Raw genomic sequence first — 18,001 nt, 5'->3', positions numbered from 1 at the left:
CTGGGTCAGAATAAAGAGCCTAGAAATAAACCCACACATATGTATTGTCAGTTGTTTTTGACAAACGATGCAATGGGTTAAAGACTATGTCTTTAACAAGTGGTGTTGGGAACGCTGGGTATCTATATGCAGAAAAATAAAATTGGACCTATATTTTATACCACACAAAAAACTCAACTCAGGGGGCCCCTGGGTAGCTCAGTCAGTTGAGTAGCTGCATTTGGCTTGGGTCATGATCCTGGGGTCCTGGGATCAAGCCCAGTATCAGGTGCCCTGCTCATTGAAGAATCTGCTTCTCCCTCTGCCCCCCTCACCCTGCTTGTGCTCTCTCTCTTTCAAATAAATAAGTAAAAATCTTCAAAAAAAATCCAACTCAAAATAATTAAAAACTTAAACATAAGAACTGAAATTATAAAACTCCTAGAAGGAAACCCAAGGGGAAAGCTTCATGGCTTGGTTCTTGGTAATGATTTCTTGGATATGACACTAAAGGATTAAAAAAAAAAAAAAAAGTAAAAATATAGGTGGATAATAGCAAACTAAAAAAGTTCTGCACAGTAAAAGAAACAATCTTTTGAGTGAAAAAGTGACTCACAAAATGGGAAAAATATTTTCAATCCACATATTAGATAAGGTTTTATTACCCAAAATATATGAGGAACTCCTAAACTTGATAGCAAACAAACCGAGACAACAAATAACTATTAAAAAAATGAGAAAGGGACTTGAACAGACATCTTCCCAAAAAAGACATACAAGTGGCTAACAGAATATGAAAAGATGACCCACATTATTAATCAAAAGGGAAATGCAAATGAAAATCAAATGAAATATCACCTTACATCTAGGATAGCTATTATAAAAAAATATTGGGGTTGATGTGTAAAAACTGGAACCCTTGTACAGTGTTGGTGGAAAGGTAAAATGGTGCAGGAGCTATAGAAAACAATGTGGAATTTTTTCAAAAGATTAGAAACAGAGCTACCATATGATCCAACATTCTCACTTTTAGGTATTTATGCAAAAGGGTTGAAATTAAGATCTCAAAGTATTTCCATCCCCATTTTTGTTACATTATTATTCACAATAGAAAAGGTGTAAAGACAATCTAAATGTCCATCAATGGATGAATAGATAAAGAAGATGTGGTATATACATATGATTAGATTTTACTGTCTTAAAAAGAAGGAAACCTTGCCAGATATGACACCATGGATGAACCTTGAAAACATTATGCTAAGTGAAATAAGCCAGTCACAAAAGAACAAATACTGTATGATTCTACTTTATATGAGGTATTTACAACAGTCAAACTAAAAAAACAAAGAGTAGGGGTGCCTGGGTGGCTCAGTCAGTTAAGCGTCTGTCTCTGAAGGGCTCATGTCATGATCTCAGGGTCCTGGGATCCAGCCGCACATCTCCCTGCTCATCAGGAGGCCTGCTTCTCCCTCTCCTTCTGCCTCTTTGCTTGTGCTCGCTCTGTGTCAAATAAATAAATAAAATGTTAAAAAAAAAAAAAAGAGTAAAAAGAATGTTGCCAGGGGCTAGGAGTAGAAAGAAACGGGAAGATGCTATTCAGTGGGTATAAAATTTCAGTTATGCAAGGTGAATAAATTTTAGAATCTGCCAAACAATACGGTGCGTATAGTTAACAATATTGTATACTAGTTAATAATACTATATTATACACTTAAGATTTTGTTAAATAAATAAGTGCTAGGAATATAATGTACAACACAATGACTATAGTTACCACTGCTATACAGAATATTAACATGTAGCATATATGATATATATGAAACTTGTTAAGAGAGTAAATCTTATGAGTTCTCATTAAAAGGAGAAATACTTTCTCTCTTTTTTTTCCATTTCTTTTTTTTTTTTATTTCTACATAAGATTATGTATGTTGACTAAACTTATTGTGGTAATCACTTCATAATATATATGAGTCAAACCTTTAAGCTGTGCACATGAAAGTTAAATAGTGATTTATGTCCATCATGTCTCAGTAAAACTGGGGAAAAAAGGAAAAATACCTAAAAATTTGTTAAAAGGGTAAATAAATCTTGCGTTTTCACAATTCAAGAAGGAGTAGTGTGCGGGAGGAGGATAATAAACCTAAGAACACTGGGAATGGTTCATCACTCATATACCTACTGATAGATTCAAGACACTGGGGCTTAACATTTGCAAAAGAACTGAAGCAGTAACTGGGACCAGCTAGGGGTGAAGGACTTTTGGAGAGAAATCGTAATTATCTTGAAGATAATCTAGAGCCATTGAAGAGTTTTTAAAGTAAGGAGATAACATGATTAGATTATATTTTAGAGCTATTATTTTTCTTGAAAAACATGGAAAATTGGTTGCAGAGAGCCATAAAACTGGAAAATTAGACTAAGAAGTTCCTATTAATTTTTGGTTTATAAATCTTTCCTTCTAAATCCAGGCAGGAGATGATAATGGTGTAAACTGAGACAGTGGGCATGGCTATCTAGACAAATGGGAGAAAAGAGGAATTCTTAGGAAGTTTAATTGCTAAAACCTGGTGATTGGTTTATTATCCTCAGGTTCTATTGCAGAATATTTCCTCTTCTCTCATCCTTCCTTGGAACCTTAGTTCCATGATGAAGATTTAAAATCACCTTGAAATTTATTATTTAAATTCATTTAAAATCACCTTGAAATTTATTATTATTATTATTATTATTATTATTACTACTACTACTACTACTAAACTTATTCCAAAATATAAATGTAAATGGATACTTAGCCTTTTGAAAATCTGGATTATCACTGACACAGAAATACTGCATTAAGGTGCTGTTCCAGGAAGTGGATTCTGCACAAAGTAAAGACTTGGTATTAAATGTAAGCATGCAAAACTAAGGAAGTACTTCAGACTGCAGAAAATTTGTGATATGTAGTTTTGGCAAAATTTAACCAAAGCAGAACCAAAAAAGGAGTTTGATCGTTATACTACGGTGATATTGGGTGGCATTTTTAAAAACTATAAATGCTGGATTCATAGTTACTATGTGACCGGGAACTAAGATTCTCGAAATATGATGAAGGTGACATTTTTGGAAGAACATCCAATATTTGCAAACAAGGTTTGCCTAGTAATTGAAAGTTGGCTATGTATTAAAAAGACTTACCGAGTTTCACCATGAATTTTAGTAGAAGATATAAGCTGTATGTCAGAAAGTTAAAATTGAATTTATTTTCCAAAATGAAATTGTTTTAAATATCACCTAGTGAATTTATCTCTGAAAAGCATTATCATATAATATTTACTCTTTCCGGACCAGATAATGTAAATGGCTGTTTCCTGCCTTTGAGAATCTTTGGGCCTAAAATGGATGACAAAAACAATAAACATAGAAAAGCAGACAAATGAATCTCCACCATATAGAAATTCTGAGAGGCAATGCCTTGAAAGAAGATAAGTTGAAAGAAAATAAATTCAATAAGGAAGGGCTTATATTTTGTAAGTGACCCTATGCAGGAAATTAAATACATATAAGCAGATATGAGACAAGAATTGGAAATGTTCTTTGGGTATTCCTTTCAACATTCCCAGTGTCTGTAATGATATTCATTGTAGAGCACTTTCGTATCTATTATCCCTCTTTTTAAATCCTTCAAGTATATTAAAAGTTATTTACATATTATACATATTTACAATCCAACTCCCACGAGCCAGTCTAACAAAGTTTCTACAGAAATTGAATATCAATTACTTAAACCTGAATAACTGTATGCCAAAAGTTTGTTTCCCTTTACCTTTTTTATTCTCCTGTTCTGTTCTATTAGTTAATTAATTTATTTCTAGGATGTTTGTCTCTAGGCATTTTATTGCATGTATATGCTACTCAGAGTATATATTTTTGAATTATAATTAGCATATTCTTATTTTCTCCTTAAATACTTTTTCTTTGTGAGTGTAGTTTATTTGTTCTTTTCCATTTAAGTAAGTAGGTCTAAAGTCTTCTGTGCTACCACATTCAGAGGCAGAATTGCTTTATCCCCTCTCCCATCTACTCCCTGCAGTCTTTCTCTGAAGCTTATACATTCTCTTTAAACTCAGCTTCAGCAAGATTTGAAGAAGCCCGGTTTTAGTTTTGATTTCCTTCTTCCTCTTAGTTTAGTTTTAAAGTTCCACCTCCACACGATTCTTTCCTCATCGCCGCCAATATAGAGATTGTGTCCACTTCTTTCTTCCTTTAACTTTTACTTTCTCATCTTTACAAAAACCGTTTTGAAGATCTGTGCTTCCTTGCATTCTGAACTTTGCCTTCAGCAGAGTGTACTATCTTCACCAGAGGCTCAACAGGAATAGCAAGAATGAGATAATTACCCTTTAGCCAATGTTATCTTCCTTTTAAATGTTAAAATAGGAAAGGTAACCAACTGTAACAGAAGTCTATTGATACTGCCTAACCTCATACCTTCCATGTCAGGCATGCAACCCTGTCCCACCAGTGCCAGCTACACAGACAGAACCTCCGATGTCAGGCACAGAAGCTGCAGCTTGCTTGATTTTCTTCTGATGGTCCAGAAGGGAGACTCTGAAGTACCTTGCATGGGGTTGATACTCATCATCCATAACTAATATTCAAGACAATTAATACTTGTGTGTATGAGCCACAGGTGATAACACCAGTTTTAAAAAGCTCCGCAGATCAGCATGCTTTTCTTTTCCAAATTTATCTGGTAAACCTTTCCTAACATGTATGACAAGTATTTTTACTGCTTTGTCTTCAACTTTAATACATCTTATGACTTCACCGAATTACTGGGTCAAATTTCTGACTTTGCATTTTCTTCTGTTGACTCTCATTCAAAATTCTCTGATTTTTTAGATATTTTAAATATTTTCTCCTTTTTTTCTTAATTAGTTAGAGAATTGTCAGCACAAAAGCAGGTCTTTATCATGAACATACCTGGCTTATTACTTTCTCTTTTTCATCTTGCACTATACTGCTTTCCAGTGTGGAATGCATTTCCCCCAGAAGGAGCATTCCATCTCTAGTCAGAGGAGAAGTTAAATGGCTGCTTAACTTCACTCCCCTAGTGGCTTTTATCTCTCTCCCCACCCACACATTCAGATGCAGAACACCTTTTACACTGGCAAACAGAGCATTTTTGCACCCAGGATGTCATTCAGCAAAGCTTTGTGTTTTCTTAAGAAGAACATATAGGGTTCAAATATAATAAATAGCCATTCTCTGTTCCCACTTAGAAAAAAACTTAGATTTCCCATCAATCAATTGAACAGCTCTGTTTTTGTCCTTGAAAGTTAACTGCTTCTACTCTAAAAAGTTCTTTAGTGGGACAGACCAACAGTTCTGGGCATAATCAGGATTTAATGATGCTAAATGATGCCTTCTAACCTCATGTCTTCCCTTTCTGAACGCTTGAATTTTGGCGCTTTTTCAGGTGCATGGCCAATAAGTGTGGGACTATCTTATCAGAGCCTTAGATGCCTACTTAGTGGGCATCTGGAGCTGTAAACCCTGGTAGCAAGTGTCTACACCTGGTGTCTGAAACTATATACCCAGTCAGCCCCAACTCAAGCAAAGTTTTGATATTTTCACACTTGAAAGTACTTTCCTCTTTCCAGTTTTTCTCCTGCTGAAATTCTATACACAAAAATATTGATGTAATACTTCCTAAAAATAGGCAATGTTCTGAGCACTTTGTACGCTTTAACTCAGGAGATCCTTAGAACATCCTGTTGGGTAGATACTATTATTATTTTCACTTTACAGATAAAGAAACTATAACACAGAAAAGTATTCTAACTTGTTTACTGCAAATAGCTAGCAGGTGACACAAGACGATTGGACACTGTATTGTAGTCTTCTTGTTAAATACTTTATTACGTGTGTAAAAAAAAAAAAGTAAATTTTAAATAAATGCAAATAACCCCAAATCTTAGGCAAGTGAATCAGAATGTGTTTGAATTTTGTACACAAATATGAGAATCCTTGTGTATTTTTTTTTGTTTAAGGTAATTTAGCATATTTGTATTGTCGAATTTATATACTTAATCTTATAATATTGTTCCAATATCTTGTTATTATTATTTTTCTTTTTTTTGGATATGTAAGGTATAATTCTATTTTCTTTCTTCACTATTTGATAGCTATTAAAAAAATCTTTGTCCTACTAGAGATTACTTTAACCTTTTTATATAACAAACTTGAACTGTATTTCTCTTACTATCAGTTACATTCATATTGATTCTTCTCAAAGAAGAAAAATTTAGCAAGTTTGTTTTTTTTCTAATCATAGTTGTTTTCCAGTTTTAATGTAATTTAAAATTTTTCAGTTCAGATTTACTTTATTTTTAAATTATCTGTTTCTTTGTCCAAAAATTAAGATGGCATTTGTATTTAGTTTGTTTTAACCATTCATTATGTTAACTCAGTGTTCACTTGACATCATGCTGACCATGAGATTTTTCTTATAAATGTTCTTAACTTCTTTATTTTGATTCAGCTTTCAAAGCACTGCATATTTCAAACAGGAATATGTCTGTGAAGATTTTTTCCATGTTATAAGTGTGGAAATTACACTGTTAAACCATGTGTGTCTGAGAATTTTCTTCTTTTTCCTTCAAACACTACACAGTTATAGAGTTCTTTTTTGTGATATTTTCCCTCAAAACTCTCTTAATTTCAGTGTCTTCTAGAGGTAGTGATATAGAAAAAGTTTAATGTCAAACTGATATTATTTCTTTGTATGTAAACTTTATTGATTTCTGCCTGAATATCCTTTGGAATTCTCTTAATCCATGCACTTAAAAAAGTTCACCAGGCTCTCTAGGTATTGGTATACTTACGTTAATAAACCCAGATCCTAACTCTCCTTCAGCCTAGGTAAGCTATCCTTTCCAGATTCTAATTATTACTTCTATTTGGTTGTCATGAATATCTAATTCTATCCTGTTGTCATATATATATGATATAACTCTTTTTGTTTGTTTGTTTAGGTACTCTGCTTGTAAATAAAGTACATGTTTACTTTCCATAATGTTTATCTTTTCTTTGTCCTAATATCTTAGCATCTTTCTTCTAAATGTTTTTCAAACTATTCAGAATTTTCTCCTAAGACTTGCTTTTATTTCTTACAGAGATCTTTGTGTTTTTTTTCCTAATTTATATATTATTCTATCTCACCCATTTATTAAAAATCTCTTGAATTGGGGCACCTGGGTGGCTCAGTGGCTTAAAGCCTCTGCTTTTGGTTCAGGTCATGATCCCAGGTTCCCTGGATCGAGCCCCACATAGGGCTCTCTGCTCAGCAGGGGGCCTACTCCCTCCCCCACCTCTCTCTCTCTGTCTTTCTGCCTACTTATGATCTCTGTCTGCCAAATAAATAAATAAAATCTTCCAAAAAATTGCTTGAATTTGTATCCTATCTCACTTTATTTTATAGTCCAAGATTTCTTGAATTTTATTTTAAAAGTTAAAGAAAATTCTGAAGTTATTTTGTGTTTTCTCAAATAAAACTATACTCAACAATATTCTTTTCTCTGTATCCATGATGCAATACTAAGTTTCCCTATATTACAATATTTATTCATGGTTTCCTAAGAAATTTGGTTTTGCTTTTTAATTGTTAAGTGCAGAAAATTCTAGCAAAGCCAGCTACTTTGGTATACTTCCTTTCCCCTTCCCCTCATTTACTCATATCCTCTTAGCTCTTATGCTGACATAGAGGTTGAAGAGAAAAACCTTTAGTAAAGTCTCGGGATTTTATAATTGCTAAAAGATGGAGCTCCTATAGCACATATCTGACTATGTGGGAGATAATTTATCACTTAATAGTTTGTAGAGTTTCGTAGTTTTTATTTTGTCAGGAAAAATACATGTAAAAGTATATCCTTTTCATACTACACCACTCTTGTGAATCTGCCAATATCTCCTAATTCCTACCATAATCTTCCCATTCTTGAATGCAAAGAGCATGGCTGCCTGTTTACTTTTCTGAAAATGCATCCCATTAAGAATAACTAAATTAGAGAACCCCATTCCTGGCTGTGATACAGTAACTGAGGCTAAACTTGCTACCCCACAATGAACAAGTAGAACACTAAAAGAAAAATGATGAAACAAATGTCTTTACATTGGTCAATAATCAGCCCATTGTTGCTATCCCTGAGAAGAGAAATACAAAATAGATGAGCTCAATGATAACCTGGACTATCTTCCTATAGGCACCTTCCAGATTGCAGGGAAGTTTAGGAAAAAGTATTCAATTTTATTTCTAAATAACAATGAGAAAACACAATTTAAAACATTACTAAATATTAAGGAATGAACGTAACAAAATTTGTGTATAAAATAAAATATCACTTAGGACAATTAAAGACAGCAAAATAAAGGGAGCAATATGTAAGGTTTCTGAATTAAAAACTTGAATTGTTAAGATTATTCCTCCAATTTATGTATAAACTCAGTGAAATCTGATTTAACACCCAACCATCACTCTTTTACCCCCTAGAAATTGACAAGATCCTAAAATTCATATAGAAACATGAAAGATGTGACATAGTTCAACAAATTTAAAATGAAAGAACAAAGTTGAAAGACTTATGCTACCTAACTTTGTGATCATTATACAACTGTAATAATGAAGACAGCATTGTATTGGCATAAGGGTACATATCAATGAAATAGAATAAAGGTTTCAGAAATAGACTTAACATGTAACTGACCAATTTAATTTTTGAAAAAGGCACCAAGCTATGCAATGGGAATAATGATAGTCTTTTTAAAAAAATTATACTCAAAGCCCTGATATTCTAAATAGAAAAATAAAAACAAGTATTGAACTTTAATGCCATATGTTGAAAATAACTCAAAATTGATTATAGATCTACAAGTAAAGATGTAAAACTATCAAACTCCTATATAGCTGAAAGTTTTCTTAGATTAAACACAAAAGCAAAAGGTATGAAAGGAGAAGACTGCTAAAAATGAAAACAAAATTTTTCTCTGTGAGAGACACTATTACAAAAAATGAAAAAACAACAACAAATGAAAGCAAGGAACAAACTGAGAGAAAATATTTGTAATATGCATATCTGATGAAAGACTTCTTTCCAGATTTTATACAGAACTCATATCTGAATAATAAAAAACAAACAAAAAAAATAATAAAGAAGTAGGCAAATGGTTTAGAAAATAATACGTAAAGAGATACGGAGAGGGCACCTGGGTGGCTCAGTGGATTAAGCCGCTGCCTTCGGCTCAGGTCATGATCTCAGGGTCCTGGGATCGAGTCCCGCATCGGGCTCTCTGCTCGGCAGGGAGCCTGCTTCCCTCTCTATCTCTCTCTGCCTGCCTCTCTGCCTACTTGTGATCTCTGTCAAATAAATAAATAAAATTTAAAAAAAAAAAGAGATACGGAGATAGCCAATTTATACAACAAAGATTTTCAGCACCACTAATCATCAGGGTAATGTAATTTGAAGCCACAATGATACACTACTATACAGACAACAGAATGGGTATGATTAAAAAGACTATTTGTTGTTGTTAAAGTTAGTGTATCTTTTAAACAGTGAAACCTATACCTAACACAGGACCTAGCTATTACATATCTAGGCAAGTACCCGAGAAAAATAAAAACGTATATCCATACTAAGACTTGTAAATAGGAACTTTTACACGGCAAATTCATTCATAATACCCCCAAGCTGCAAACCACCCATATGCTTATCAACAAATTAATGGATAAATAATTTGTGGTATATCCACATGAAGTAACATTTCCCATGGAATGCCATATGGCAATGAAAAATAATTCTGCTGCATACTACTGATGTATGTGGCAACATGGATGAATCTCCATGTACTCAACACATTGCATTGAGTAAAAGTAGATATCAGAAGTAATCCTTTGTAATTCCATTTATATGAAATTTTTAAAAAAGGTGTAAGAGAAAACAGAGAAATAGAGAGAGCTTTTGGTGTGATGAAAATATCTTAAATCTTGATAGTAATGGTGGTTACACAAGTGAGTCCATTTTATTATATTGTCCTAGTAATGTCAGGAAAATTGTTCTACAAATTTCAGGACGGGCTGTTCACTTTTTGTGGAGCAGGGTGCCTGCATTTAAGGGACTAATATTCAGATAGTGTGAGTTAGTCTTATACAGTTTTCCTTTGACTAGTTTTCCTCTGTCTTCTTTGAAGCTTAATATGTTGCTGATACCTATTACCAGTTTTCAAGGTTATTGAAATTTGGCATTTTTTTTAACTTTCGTGCACACTTAAAAAAAAAAAAAAACAACTGACATTGCTAACTAGCAGTCATTTATACCTCAGTGTAGCCCTCTTCTCTAAAACCCAAGGGGATTTCTTTGCATTCACATGGACAAAGACTTAATTCCATTACTTCATTCTTCCGGGACCTTGAAAATAGCCAGTTCTCCTGTCTTAACTTAATTATGGCATGTAGTTAGTAAGTCTGCATAACTATGACTATTCTGCCAAATATTTACATGCATTTCTGTTTACCTGAAGCCTTGCTGTGTTCTTATTTTTCACACATTTTGAATTTTTGAGATGCTTTTACAGTTTCACTATGGCTGAATAATGAATTCTAATTGTTATGCTGTGTTTTGCCTGAACAGATAGGTCCTTGAGCCGTTTTAAATCAAACATAAAACTACAAACACCCCAATAGAAAAATTGACAGAACAGGCAAGTTACAATAAACATGAAAGGATTTAACTTCATAAGTAATCAAAGGAATGCAAATTAAACAGTGAGATATCACATTTACCTATTGTCAGGAAAAAATAAAAATATTCATTGTTTTAAAAGCTTCAGGGAAAGACGCCGCTGGTAGGAATATCAATTGCTTTCTTAAAGTGAATTTTGAATGGATATTTTTAAGAACCTTTAAATGTATATTCTGTTTTACCTAGAAATTCTACATCTAATAGCTTTTTCTAAATAATCATACAAGGGCACAAATATGTAGGCACTATCACATTTACAAATGCTTTTTTAAATCTTAAAATCTCTACGTTTCTAATAATGGGAGTAACTGATGGTATATTACATAAATCACATCTGCCTATTATTTGATGGCTCAGAAACTGTTCATCTATAAAGTATTTCATATTGATGTCACAAATTTTGTTTAAAATATATACGTATGTAGAGAAAACAATCTGGAAATGAATATACTAAAATGTTAACCACCAATTTCTTTTTTTTTTTTTAAGATTTTATTTATTTATTTGACAGACAGAGATCACAAGTAGGCAGAGAGGCAGGCAGAGAGAGAGGAGGAAGCAGGCTCCCCGCAGAGCAGAAAGCCAGATGCGGGGCTCGATCCCAGGACTCTGGGATCATGACCAGAGCCAAAGGCAGAGGCTTAGCCCACTGAACCACCCAGGTGCCCCTAACTACCAATTTCTATGTTGTAAGATTAAAGATATATTTCTTATGTTTTTCTGTTTTTTTTTTTTGTTTTTTTTCAAAATGTCTAGGGGTGCCTGTGTGGCTCAGTCATTAGGTGTCTGCCTTCGGCTCAGGTCATGATCCCAGGGTCTTGGGATTGAGCTCTGCATTGGGGTCCCTGCTCAGTGGGAAGCTTTCTTCTCCCTCTCCCACTCTCCCTGCTTGTGTTTCCTCTCTCACTGTGTCTCTCTCTGTCAAATAAATAAATAAAATCTTTAAAAAGAAAAAAGTCTAAAGTCCACATATAGTGCTACTTTTATATTCAGAGTTTATATTCAGATTTTAGGCATATGATTAACTCTATATCCCATGGGCCCATTTCATACCTCTCAGTTTCTTTGCAGTCTGTCTGCATTTGGTCTCATTTGCATTCATCCATCCTGTTGTCTGGGATATTCCTTAAAAGGGAAAAGAAAAAAACATTTGATTTTTCCATAGGTTTCTGGGGACTTGTTCGTTTCTAAGTTTGTGTAAGTGCATAAGATCCGTAATACTTTAGCTATACTCTGTCTCTTCAGCCTCATCTTCAGTCATTGTCTCAATCCTCATTTAGTCTATATTTTGGTCTCAGAAAATTCCCCAAATCATCTTTCTCAACCTAATGCTGTACTTATATCAGACAAAGTAGATTTAAACCAAAAAGAGTAGTAAGAGACAAGAAGGTTATTATGTAATTATAAAGGGGTTAATTAAGGAAGAATATATAACAATGATAAATATTTATTCACCCAATATTTAGGTATTTAGGAATACCTAAATATATAAATATATAAAGCAAATTTTAACAGATCTGAAGATAATTACAGCAATATAACTATAATACAGAACTTCAGTATCCCATTTTCAACAATGTCTAGATTATTCAGATAGAAAATCAATGAAGAAATATTGTACTTAAACTACACATTAGACCAGATGAATTTTACAGACATTTACTGAACATCTCCAAGTGCCGATAGAACATTCTCCAGGATTGATCACATAGTAGGCTACAAAACAAGAGTTAATAAATTTAAGAACATTGAAATCTTATCAAGCACCTTTTCCAACAACAATCTTATGAAACCAGATGTCAATTATAAGAAGAAAACTGGAAGATTTAAAAAAATGTGTAGATTAAACAACATGCTACTAAACAATAAATGAGTCAAGGAAACAATCAAAAGAGAAATAAAAAATATCTGCAGAGGGGCACATGGGTGGCTCAGTCAGTTAAGCATCTGCCTTTTGCTCAGGTGGTGCTCTCTAGGTCCTGGGATTGACCCCCGCATCAGGCTCCTCACTCTGCAGGGAGCCTGCTTCTCCCACTTCCTCTGTCTCTTCTCCCTTCTTGTGCTCTCTCTCTCTCTCTCTCTCTTTCAAATAAATAAATAAAAATTAAAAAAAAAAGATCTGGAGAAAAATGAAAATGTGAAACAACATAACAAAATTTGTGGGATGCAACAAAAGCAGTTTTAAGAGGGAAGTTTGTATCCATCAAGGCCTACATTAAGAAAAAATAGCACCTGGGTGGCTAAGCTGGTTAAGCAGCCAACTTTTGATTTTGGTTCATGTCATGATCTCAGGGTTGTGAGATGAGCCGTGCATCAGGCTCCATGCAGATGAGGAGCCTGCTTAAGATTCTTTTTCTCCCTCTCCCTCTCTCCCTCCACCCCATCTGACACATGTTCTCTCTCTCTCTCTCTTTCTCAAAAAAAAAAAAAAAAAAAAGGAGAAAGAGAAAACTCATATAAACAACATTCAACATTACCCCTCAGGGAAAGAGAAAAGGAAGAACAAAGCCCATAAGTTAATAGAAGAAAGGAAATAAAGATTAGAGCAGAAATAAATTAGAGACTAAAAAGGACCAATCACCAAAATATAGATCAATGAAACTAATACCTAAGTTTTTGAAAACATAAACAAAATTGACAAACAGATTCACCAAGGGAATAAAAAATAGAGCTCAAATAAAATTAGAAACGAAGGAGGAAAAACTACAACTGTTACTGCACAAATACAGTGACCATAAGAGTCTACTATTAACAATTATATGCCAACAATTGGACAACCAAGAATAGACCCACTGAATCTGGATCATGATGTAGAAAGTTTGAACAGAATAATAACTACTAATAAGATTGATCCCATAATCAAAAATGTCCAACAGAGGAAAGAACAGGAATTGATGGCTTCTCTGCTGAATTCAAACATTTAAAGAAGAATTAACGCCAATTCTTCTCAAACTCTTCCAAAAAATAGAAGAGGAGGGAACACTAACAAGCTGATCTTATGATCAGCATCCTCTTATCAAAACCAACAAGGACACTATAAGATAAAAAATACAGGCCAACATCCATGATGAGCATGGATGCAAAAGTCCTAAACCAAATATTAGCAGACTGAATTCAATAACACATTAAAAAGATCAAGTGGGAAGTGGGAACTATTGTAGGGATACAAACAAGGTTCAAGAAAAACAAATCAATGTGATGTACCACGTTAACTTAATAAAGGTTGAAAATTACATGATTATATCAAAAGATGCAAAAAATTTTTTGACAAAAATTAAACATCCAGTCATGATATTAACTCTCAGCAAACTGGGTATAGAGGGAACTTATGTTAACACCATAATGACTATACATGACAATTCCACAGCTAATATCATACTCAGTGGTGAAAAGTCGAAAGCTTTTTCTCTAAGAATAAGAACAATACAACAATGTTTCTCTTGCCACTTTATTCAACATACTATTAGGAGTCCTAACCAGGGGTTGCCTGGGTTGCTAAGTTGGTTAAGTGTCCAACTCTTGATTTTGGGTCAGGCCATGATCTCAGCATTGTGAGATCAAGACTTGCATTAGGTTCCACACTCAGTAAGGAATCTGCTTGAGATTCTCCTTCTCTCTCTCTCTCTCTCTCTCTTCCTCTCAAATAATAAACAAGTAAATCTTAAAAAAAGAGCTCCTAACCAGAGCAATTAGACAATAAAAAGGAATAAAAGACCTCCAAATTAGAAAGAAATAAAAGTGTCTCTGTCTGAGGAAGGACAATATTATCATATATTAAAAAAACCAAGAACTCCACCAAAAAGTGTAAAAGTAATAAATGAATTCAGTAAAGTTGTAGGATATAAATTCAGGTATAAAAAAATTCTGTTGTGTTTCTAACATTAATGGCAAGTTATCAAAAAAAGAAATTAAAGTAAACCCATTTATAATTTCATCAAAAAGAATAAAATACTTAGGAATAAATTTAACTGAGGAGGTGAAAGATCTGTATGCTAAAAGCTCTAAGAGATCAATGACAAAAATTGAAGAAGACACAAATAAATGGAAAGATATTTCATGCTCATGGATTGGAAGAGTTAAAATGTCTATACTACTCAAGTCAGTCTCTCAAAATTCCAATAGCACTTTTCACAGAAATGGGCAAACAATTCTAAAATTTGTATGGAGCCACAAAAGACCTCAAATAGCCAAAGCAATCTTAAGAAAGAAGAAGAAACCAGAGGTGTTAAACTTTCTGATTTCAAGCTATATTGCAATGATACAGTAATCAAAACAGTATGGTATTAGCTTAAAAGTAGACCATGGATTGGATTAGTATTATAGGATAGAGAACACAGAAGGCATGTAGATCAATGAAACAGAGAGCTCAGAAATAAACCCATTAATATATAGCAAATTAATTTATGACAAAGAAACAAGGATATACAATGGAGAAAGGATGGTCTGTTTAATGAGAGTGGGAAAACTGAACAGCCACATGCCAAAGAATGAAATAAGAGCACTATCTTACACCATACACAAAATTAACTCAAAATTGATTAAAGACTTGAACAAAAGGCCTAAGCCATAAAATGCTTAGAAGAAAACATAATGGTAAGCTCCTTGACATTGGTTTTGTCAATGAATTTTTTTGGATTTGACACCACAAGCAAAAGCATCAAAACCAAAAATAAACTAGTGGGACCACATCAAACTTAAACATCAACAAAGTATTTGTACAACAAAATAAACCATCAACAAAATGAAAAGGCAACCTACAGAACGGGAGAAAATATTTGCAAATCATATGTCTGATAAGGAGTTAACCCCCAAAGTATATAAAAAGATCATAAAATTCAATAGCAAAAAAAAAAAACAAAAACAAAAACCCCCCAAAGAAACCTAATATGATTAGAAAATGAATAGAGGATCTGAATAGCCATTTTTCCAAAGAGGACATACAAATGGGCAATAAGAACATAAAAAGGTGTTCAGCATCACTAGTCATCAAGGAAGAACAAATAAAAACTACTATGAGATACCACTTCATACTTGTTACAAAAAGAAGAGATAGTAATTATTGGCAAAGATGTGGAGAAAAGGAAACCTTTGTGCACTGTTTGTAGGAATCTTAACTGGTACAGCCATTGTGGAAGACAACATGGAAGCTCCTCAAAATTTTAAATATAGAACTACCTATGATCCAGCAATTCCATTTATGTGTATAACTGAAAGAAACAAAGTCACTATCTTGAAGCGACATCTATACTCCTGTGTTCATCAAAGATTATTTGCAATTGCCAAGACACAGAAACAGTGTAAGTGTTCATCAGTGAATGAATAAAGTTTGGTTACTGTTGTTATTCAGCCATAAAAAGAAGGAAATACTGCCATTTTTGACAACATGGATGCTAAGTGAAATATGTCAGACAGAGAGCATTATGCTAAGTGAAATGTGTTAGAGAAACACCAATTCTGTATGATCACACTAATTTACAGAAACTGAACTCATAAAAACAGAAAACAGAACAACAGTTGTCAGAGCCTGGGAGGATAGCTTATGGGGGAAATGGATGAAGGTTGTCAAAAGGTACAAACTTCCAGGTAGAAGATAAATAAGTCTCGGAAATAAAATGTACACCATGGTGACTGTAGTTACTGTGTTAACCATTTCACAATATAAACATATAGCAAATCATTATGCTATACTTCGTAAACAATATAACCTTATGTGTCAATTATATGTCAATAACACTGAAAAGAGTATTAATCAAATATTAGAGCTAGTAATTAGCAGAATAAAATAAAGTATTTAATGTTCCCTAGTCAGTATTCTTTTTCTTAAATTCATTTATATTTGTAAATGTGTTTTAGTGGCACTACGTATATTTAAAAATCAGACAGATTTTTCTTTACTTTTTTTTTTTTTTTTTTTTAAGATTTATCCATCTATTTTAGAGAGAGAGCTTGGGAGGGAGGGGCAGAAAGAGAGAAAAAAAATCCCAAGCAGAATCCCTGCTTAACTCAGAGCCCAATGTGGGGCTCAATCCCGCCACCCGAAGATCATGACCTAAACCGAGTCAAGAGAGGAGTGCTTAACCAATTGAGCCACCTGGGCACCCCAATCAGACAAATTTCTGAATGAGATCCATACACTTTAAAGCAATAAATTATCACTTTTAAGAACAAAATTGTAAAGAAATCTTTTAACTGACTTCGAGGGCAGCTGTTAGCCACAACATGGTGTTATACTAAATTTGGTTGATACTTACAAAAGTTGTATAGGAGGGAGTTCTGTTTTAGTCCTTAAATCTCAATGACTGAAATTTCTTTCTTTTTGTTCTGAGTAAAAACCAGATAAAATATGCTGCTTGGTTTTATTGAGGAAAATATTTCCTTCTGAGCTAATGTAAAATATCCTATGATTTCCAGAAATGTATTCACTAAAACAAAATGGATCAATTTGCCAAAAATTAAATGAAGCAATATTCGATCTAACCATCTGGGCAGGATGATATTTGCCTACCTAAACTCTTCTTGACGTTTTCATTGGTTAAGGAATTACTTCTTACTTCACGACTCAAAGTTGCTTATGCTTCAGTAAAAACATCTGCTTAGTCTCTTTCCTGAAGTGACTATTCAAAATTGTAAATGGAGCAGTATTTGAAAGTATTTTGTATATTCATTTATAAATTATTTAGAAGTTTCATTCCCAAAAGGTAGGCTTTTTATATATACTTTTGCAATTCCATATACTATATATACAATTTCTCACCACCACAATGTTAAAAAAAATCATCAATGAAAATATGTCCTTTGCAAGAAAAATCACTAATACATAAATATGTTTTTTGGGGGGGAAAAAGGCAATAATCCCTTTCAATATCTGCAATCCAGTTCTTTTCCCCCAGAAATGAACACAGTTTTGGATTGATGACATCCTCCAAAAATAATTTTGTATACTGATTAAACGTAAAATCTATGCCTATATTATAATTTCCTTAAGTATTCACATGATATGGTTTGTGTCACAATTTGATTTTCTTCAATTAATATTTTTTTAAACTGTAAATAAGAATGTATTGTAGATTTTTTAGTCATTCTTTTGTTGGTAGAGATTTAGGTCATTTATTTACTTGTTGTTTCTGTCTAATACTTTTTTTTTAATGTCTAACAGTTTTTGAGGCCTTTCTCTGTGCCCTCACCCTATATGGTCTAAGTAAATAATTTATTTTTCATGAAAATTCAATAAATAATTTGTT

General features: G+C 33.3%; 1 long non-coding RNA gene across 2 annotated transcripts in view; it reads right to left on the bottom strand.

Moving 5' to 3' along the window:
- Positions 1-1,440: 1,440 nt before the first annotated feature.
- The window catches only part of LOC116597910, a 75,956-nt gene continuing 59,395 nt past the window's right edge, over positions 1,441-18,001 (bottom strand). Inside the window, exons 2-3 of one of the 2 annotated variants that reach the window (XR_004288849.1) lie at positions 11,814-11,885; positions 1,441-1,479 (exon numbers count right to left, since the gene is read on the bottom strand). This is a non-coding gene — a long non-coding RNA (uncharacterized LOC116597910). Of the gene's footprint in view, positions 1,480-2,766; positions 2,841-11,813; positions 11,886-18,001 lie in introns of those variants that run through there. The other variant, XR_004288850.1, reaches the window with a different exon arrangement.

Source organism: Mustela erminea, chromosome 8 (genome assembly GCF_009829155.1).
Source record: "Mustela erminea isolate mMusErm1 chromosome 8, mMusErm1.Pri, whole genome shotgun sequence".
Classification (NCBI taxonomy): Eukaryota; Metazoa; Chordata; class Mammalia; order Carnivora; family Mustelidae; genus Mustela; species Mustela erminea.
The sequence above is the reverse complement of the archived record's forward strand: the minus strand, read 5'-3'. Positions and strand labels throughout refer to the sequence as shown.